Source organism: Canis lupus, chromosome 35 (genome assembly GCF_011100685.1).
Source record: "Canis lupus familiaris isolate Mischka breed German Shepherd chromosome 35, alternate assembly UU_Cfam_GSD_1.0, whole genome shotgun sequence".
Lineage (NCBI taxonomy): Eukaryota > Metazoa > Chordata > Mammalia > Carnivora > Canidae > Canis > Canis lupus.
Window position 1 is genome coordinate 21,347,737 of NC_049256.1, and position 7,946 is coordinate 21,355,682.

Sequence of the window (7,946 nt, forward strand, 5' to 3'; positions counted from 1 at the left end):
AGGTGTAATCTCTAATGCTAAAAACAGCTGTGTAGTGAGATACAAAGAGCCTGAGTCTGTGATGACTTTCTGAAGACGCATTTCTAGACTGCCTATCTCCAGACTTCTTAGACATGAGAAATAAGGCTTCTGTCTTGTGTGGGTCTTCATGATTTAGTGTTTCATTGTTCTTGGCCAAACCTAATCCCAAGTGAATATAGTCATAGGATAGGACAGAGTGTGGAGATTTACAAGGATCCCTCACGCAAGAACCAAACTGATACTCTGCCTGGATAAGAATAATTTACAGGGGTACCTGGGTGGCTTAGCGGTTGAGTGTCTGTCTGCCTTTGACTTAGGTCATGTTCCCAGAATCCTGGGATCGAGTTCTGCATCAGGCTCCCCTCAGGGAGACTGCTTCTCCCTCTGCCTCTATCTCTGCCTCTCTTTGTATGCCTCTTATGAATAAATAGATAAAATCTTTAAAAAAGAATATCTTACAAATCATTAAAGGGGAGAGGAGGAAGATCAAAATTGTTCACTAATGGTCATATTTCCTTCTTGTTGAGAGCAGAGACTGTGCCCATAATGCAGTTCAAATACTCTGGAAGGGCAAGGAGTATCAGAGAACTGAAGCAGGAACAAGACAAAAACCACAACGTGTTATGGAAGCTCGAATGTAATGTGTCCTGGCTTTTCAGACTATCAGTAGCTAACTTCAAAGCATAGGAGATGTAGAATTTGATCACATGGTACCTTCATTCCTCAACTACAGCTAATTTTGTTTATGGCAACTAACACATTAAAATGAAATTTTAGTAATAATACCTCTCTTTATTTGAGCTATTGCCAGGAATTTGAAAGAAGAAAGCAAAAAAGAAAATTCTAGTCTGGCATCATTATTCCACAGAGCAAACCACCCAAGGAAATCCTTGCCAATAATGCAGTGACATGGGCATTACGTTCTGGTAGAGAAACTGACATCCAGAAGGGAAAGTGATTCACCCCAAACCACCCACCTACTTGGCTAACAACATGATTAGGCTTTGAACTCCCCTTGAGGCTCCTAGGCCAGTTGTCTCAGCACAGTCGTGTCAGCCCACTTATTCCTCTATCCATCAGGAATATTCATTGTGCCATGGAAAAGTGGGGGGAAGTGGAATGGAATATTCATCTCTGCCATAAGGTTGTGGGTAACCAAACATTGAGCTTTCACCTACCACCCACAAAAGAGAACTTTAGCTTTCAGAATGTTTGTAAAGAAACATTCCTTCATGTTGTGTGTCTCCCTGAGTCTAAGAAGTGGGTTTTGCTTGAGAGAATGAGGAATAAGATGACATGTGTGCTGAGAAGAACAGTGTCAGGCCATACCAATGTCTTTCTATGGGGTTTAGAAATCTCCAAGTCTTGAGCTGACAGGTGGGCTAGTCACAGTGACAGTTTACAACGTTGTAGTTGGGATAATGAAATGAAAAAATAAATATGAGGGGCACCTTGGTGACTCAGTGGGTTGAGCAACTACCTCTTGGTTTTGGCTCAGGTCATGATCTTGGGGTAGTGAGATAAAGCCCTGCATTGTGCTCTGCACTCGGTGAGGAGTCTGCTTCAGACTCTCTCTCTCCCTCTGCCCCACCCCCTCCTCTCAAATAAATCTTTAAAAAAAGAAAACAGAAAATATGACCAACATGTTCTTTGGTAGATGGCAATGTCCCAAAGCACAGAGCTCTTCAAACAATAATATTGCTATTAAAAAAAAAAAACAATGTGTTGCCGCTTTCTACTCAACCTTTCAGTGTATTTCTTGCTTATTATAAATTTCTGACACCTGTATGTGAACGGTGCTAAATCAGACTTGGCTATAACAAATCCTGATGTAATGGGAGATGTGCTTTTTCACAGGTTCTCCTCCTTGGCGCTTTAGGTAAAGTGGCCCAACTTAGAATCTCAGGTTTTAACATTGAAAGAAACCTCTTAGCTCAATATATAAGTAATCCAGTCCCCTCATTTATAAATGAGAAAATTTGAGGTCTTAGGAGATGCAAGATTGTGCCCAAGGTCACAAAGCTAGTGGAGTATCCCTTCCATTCCTTTCATATCTTTGCAGAACAGATTAAAAATATATTTTTCCCTCCCCTTCTGTTTTCTCAGTCACCAACATTCCAGATGCGACCCAACTGTTTGGAATCATAAATATGGCACAACAAAGCAATACTATATACAATTTATCAAATGATGATGATTATTTTTTGTACTCTGTAGGAGCAAAATGTATCATCACCATTCACTCTTTCTCACTTTTGTTGTCAGCTTTTTATGCCTGGGTTGAACTGGTTGTTCTTTGCACTGAGGTGTGTGTGTGAGGATGTCATGTGTTAACAAGCTAATTAGTAGCATTTCTGAGCAGAAGTAGACCTTGCTAACACAACCTGAGTCTTTGTGTCACAGTGCTGCTGGATGCAGGTGCTGCTCTTAGGTGTCAACAAACCTCAATACAATGGAGACATTACCCAGGGCTAGGAGAAGTCTTCTGAGAGCAGCAGATGACCTCATTTGGAGCCTTCTAAGTAGCTGTATTGGCCATTGGTCTGAGAAAAGTGCTAGATGCCTGAAGGCCCCTGGTAACCCAGTGCTAGCTCCCAACACCTCTCACAGATATTCACATGGAACCAACTGCTGGCACCCAAAGAAGCAGCACGTACTTGTGAAAAGAGCCATAGTGCTAAGGGAAAGAAACTGAATTCTACCCACCAGCCTGCCTCCAGCTGGGTGATGTTCCCACCCCATCCACACACTTTGTCAAAATTGTATTTGGCCAAGCTTTCATTCCTGGGACAGAAGTTATCAGGCAAGAGTCCAACAAGTAATGAAATCTCATGCTTTCAGGGGTGGAGAGCGATGCTGTATTAATGTAAGAGGACGAGAAGGTGATCAAATCCACATCTTGTAGACATAATTTATCTGATCTACTTCTAATAGCATCACTAGGACATAAGATAGCAAAGTTCTATTTGACGATTCCAGGGGATTTTGTTATTTCACTTTCATTGAAAAGGATCGATTGTGGCACTTTCACGTTTCATTTCAGATGTTGAGAATAGGAAGTTTGCTTTCCCAGCTTGGACTCAGAAAAACAACTAATGAATTCACCAAGTATTTATTCAGCACCAACTCAATAGGCTTGAGCCTGTGCTCAGATGCTGGGGTGAAAGCTCGGACCTGCACAATCCTGGGAGTGCATTGAAGGCCTCATGCAATCCATATAAATGCCCTATTGAGTACCAATCTGGCCCAGGCAGAGAAGGCTGTTTTGACATTCCTATTTTGAGATTGCTACGTGGTAATTGCCACCTTCTCTGCATTATTTTTTTTTTTCCTTTTCCTTCAGAGGGAATACAAAAATTTCTGAACTCTTGTCACTGGTGTTTAATGAAAACTACCAGAAACTGACTGTCATGCAGAACACAAAGAGTATAATTGGTTTCACAATTACTTAATGCTCCTAAAAAACAAACCATAGGGACTTCCAGGGAAACATGGAAGATTTAAAAAAAAAATGACTTTACCTCCAATCCCTCTCAAACTCCCATTAAGATGACAGGAAGAGAAAGGAAAAGGAAAAAAAGCACACATCAATAAGGACTTTGAGGACAAAAGGGGAAATAGCAATATTTTGAAAGCCAGGGAGCAGATGGATAGGCAATAAGTGACTTAGGAGGGCAAGAGAAAGATGAATGGCAAGAGCCCATGAGAAGTGAAGCCAAAAAGCAGGATTAACAGAGCCACAGAAGTCTATAGTGTCAGCAGCAGTGGCACCAGCTGCTTCCAAAGGGGTGTATGCAGGACTGGAACCAGGAGGAGTGGTTGGAAGTCTGTTGAAGTGGTAGTTCCACCGAGGATCTCCTACAGCATCCCTGCCCTACCTCGTATAAGACAGGAGGTGTATTCTCAAAAGAGGTTGAGCAAGAAGATCCTGGACTAGGGACCACTGGGAATGACTGAGGGCATCTGTGACATATGACAGCCATGGAGACTAAGCGGAAGGGGGCGGGGGAGGGCGGCAGCATCTGCAAACCTAGCAGTGACACCACCAGCACCATTGTACTCTTGCTCCTAGACTGCTGGCAGCCAGGCCAGCAAATGCACTGACAGGAGAAAGGAGACTTTGTTTTGGGTAAACTGGTCGACCCAAGAGAAAGTATCTACAGATACTGTGGTAACTGTGATAAGCAGAATAGTTAGTCCATGTCCCAATCCCTGAAACCCGTGCATGTATTAGAGTACAGGGCAAAGCAGAATTACACGGCAGTGGAATGAAGATTATGCTAATCAGCTGCCCCTGACATAGGGAGAGTGTCCCAGGTCATCTAGGTGGACCCAACATAATCACCAGGGTTCTGAAAAAGCAGAAGAGAGAGAACAGGTCAGAGGGATGTGACGTGAAAGAAGCTGACCCAATGTTGATAGCTCTGAAGACGGAGGAAGGGAGCCCAAACTCAAAGAGTATGGGTGGCTTCTAGAAGCTGGGAAAAGGAAGAAAATGGATCCTTCCTGAGAGGCTCCAGAAAGGAATGCAGCCCTCCCAACACCCTAGTTTTAGCCCAGCGAGACTGTACCAAACTTCTGACCTCTCCAGAACTGTAAGATAAATAAAATGTGTTGTTTGAAAGAACCAAGTTTGTGGTCATTTGCTGCTGCTGCAATAGAAAACCCATGCAGATACTATGGGAAGGGGACCCACCTCCTGGATCCCATCAGTTGCAAATCCTACCCATACTCTCTGGACTGCCATTAGCTTTTTACAACATCCAAGGAATAACATATATTTGATGGAAATATCATAAAAGGCAAAGTTCAAAATTAATAAGCATCACAGAGGGAAGAGACCATGAAGGGACCAGGGGACAATGTAAAGAATAAACAGGCAAACAAACAAACGAACCCTCAGAGAAATAAGAGAGAATATTGTATCCACTAAACCAAAGAACCAAATGCCCTTAAAAAGGAACATCCAACAGATTTAAAGAGCTCTCAGTATTTAAAAATATAATAGGCTAAATAAAATATTAAATTAGAAATGTAGAGAAATAAGTTTAAAAACCTCCAGAAAAAGAGGTCTATGGCAAGCTGTGGACATGGGTCCTTATTAAAAGTAGATACTCTACTTTGAGCAATACCAAGTGAAACCTAGGAGAAAACAAGAGGATAAAATGGATTATTATGCTCAGAAACATTTATTAACCCAGGACAAAAATAAGTACAATTTCCCCAAAACAGTTCGAGTAACTGACAGAGAAGTTATTTGTCAGATTGCTCATGTTTACATGGAAGGGGATATGATAGCCTGTGCGGTGAATGCTCATGAGCTTCCAAAGTATGGAAAGCCTGACAAAGCATGCTGCCCCATATTATACTGACCTACTGCTGGCCTGTAGGCTTCTCAGTAGGTTTGACAGAGACAAGATCTATGAAGGCCAAGTGGGGGTGACCAGAGGTAATCACAAGGAGGATTGTCCTTGTCAAGCTGGTGTTTCACCTACTATTTGAATGCAGGCCTTTGACAGAACTACCGCTAGATACAGTTTTGGAGGCCCTCACAAGACCACATGACTCCCTGGTTATGATTCAGAAAGCAAGGAATTCAATGCAGAAGTCCACTGAAGGTATACCATAGGTCAGATCACGGCAGAGGACATGTATTACCTAATGGAATGGAAGAAAGATGATGCTTACAAGAAACAATTCTCTTGCTCTGTGGAGAACGACATAAACTCCAAACAAGAAAACTCATACTACTATATGGAAGAATCCAGACTATAGGGTGAAGCCTAAGAGGGCACCTGGGTGGCTCAGTGGTTGAGCGTCTGCCTTCAGCTCAGGGCGTGATCCTGGAGTCCTGGGATTGAGTCCCATATCGGGCTCCTTGCATGGAGCCTGCTTCTCCTGTCTCTGCCTCTCTCTCTCTGCCTCTCTCTGTGTCTCTCACGAATAAGTAAATAAAATCTTTTTAAAAAATAAAATAAAACAAATAGTTTTAAAGTAAGAGAAAAATGAGAAAATAAGAGTCTCTATAAAGGATACCCAAAAGGTGTCCCAGAATGAGATGGAAGCTACTGGACCCAGAGTCAACAAGCCTAGTGCAGGAATGGAAGAAGACCCCCAATGAGATACAGACAGCACTATGTTTTTTCAGAAGTCCAGTAACACAGGTGATTCTTCAAGAAACTTCTAGAGAAGAATACCTGATGATGGACAAAGGATCAGGCTTCAGAATGATCTCAGTGGTCTTAAAAGTAATACTGGAAAGTAGAAGAGCAGTGCCTGAACAGCTCTGGAGAAAGTGGTTTCCCCCATTAAGTTTCCAAGTGAGCAAACAAGTCTGCAAGTGCAACAGCATTGCTCTTCGGCCATTTGAAGACTCAAAAAGTTGCCTCCCATGCACTGTTTTTCAGGAATCTACTAGAAGTTATGTTCCTCCAAGATGAGGAGGAAACTCAGAAAGCAGATGCTCTTAGCCAAGCAACAGGGCACTCTACAGAAGAAAGCGGAGAGAACCTCAGAGTGATTACTATGTAACAGGCCCAAAGAACACCCAGCTCGGCTTGGAACAGAAGGACAGAGGGCTCAGAAGGGATGAATCCAAGGCCGTGGGGGAAGCAACTGGCAATTCATCTGTTGCATTGGTCCTTAGGAAGTGCATGCTTACTGCAGAGAGCTTCCCTGGAGCTGAATTCGAAAAACACAGCACACAATTCAAAACAAGACAATTATTTGCTCGGAGGATTGGAGCAGAAATCTGTGTATGTAAAAGAAAATATAATCCTAGGCCAGGATGAGCTCTAGTCATACGTGGGTGTCAATCACTACAATAGGGCAAATACTGAATACTGACTTCACTCCGGTGGGTGCTATAGGACATGCTGGTGGCTCTATAAAGACGACGGTGGTGAGGAGGACTGAAGACGCGTGTATACATGTTATTCACTGGGCTGGATTGTAGGAGTGGCCACAACACTCTTCTCCCTGTTCTTTCACAAAGCATAGCATCTCCTGTCAAGAGATAGAGTTTGTTTGTCCTTCCCTCAAACCCAACCAGCCTTCTGTGAGAATGCAGCGGGAGCACCAGAAAGCCAGTTCTGAGCTGGGTCCTCAAGAAGCTTCCCGTGCTCTCACTTTGCACCATCGAACTCTGACCCTCCCGTGTGTGAGCAAGCCCAGCACAGTCTGCTAGAGGATGAGAGAATCCATGGAGTGTGAAAGAGCCACCCCAGCTGAGACCACTTAGACCAGCCAGCCCCCTCCCCCCAGCCAACCCCATAACCGACCACAGCTGCATGAATGAGCTCAGCCAAGTCCAGAAGGATTGTCCAGCCCAGCCAAGTTCAACTTGGTTCAACTGCTGATCCACAGGCCAATATGTTTCGGAGTCCTTGGTTACACAGTAAAAACTAATTGATATTGTGTGTGTGTGCGCACGTGTGTGTCTGTAGGAAGATGTTCCTGCAAATGCGGAGTTTTGGTGTTCTGTCAGGGGAATCAAGACATCTACATAAATCTGGAAAATCAAGCAATACAGCAGAAGCAGGTTATTCAGAAACAGGAAGACAAAATAGTGAATAGATTTTAAAGTGGATATTCGAGGAATGGAAATCAGGGGTTGGTAGGGACAGACTGGAGGGCTGTGCTTTTTTTTCTCAATTGTTTAAGAATTGCTTGATTTTCTTAAAGTCATGTACACATTTCACTTTGATATAATTGCAAATTAAGTGGAAACAAAAAAGAAAAACAACCAACCTTCCAAGTTATTGATAGTCCGCTGGGGTAGAGCGTTTGCCCCGGCCGGCGGTAGTCATGTGTGCAACACATGCCCTGGTGGCTGCAGGAATTCCCTGCTAAGCCATTGCCACAACCCTTTGGATTTCCCCTTGGATTAATATTCAGTCTTCAGGCTTGCATACTTGTGGTCAGTA

General features: G+C 43.3%; 1 pseudogene; it reads left to right on the forward strand.

Annotated features, from left to right (window-relative positions):
- Positions 1 to 567: 567 nt before the first annotated feature.
- LOC111094033 lies at positions 568 to 7,207 on the forward strand (annotated as a pseudogene).
- Positions 7,208 to 7,946: the final 739 nt, after the last annotated feature.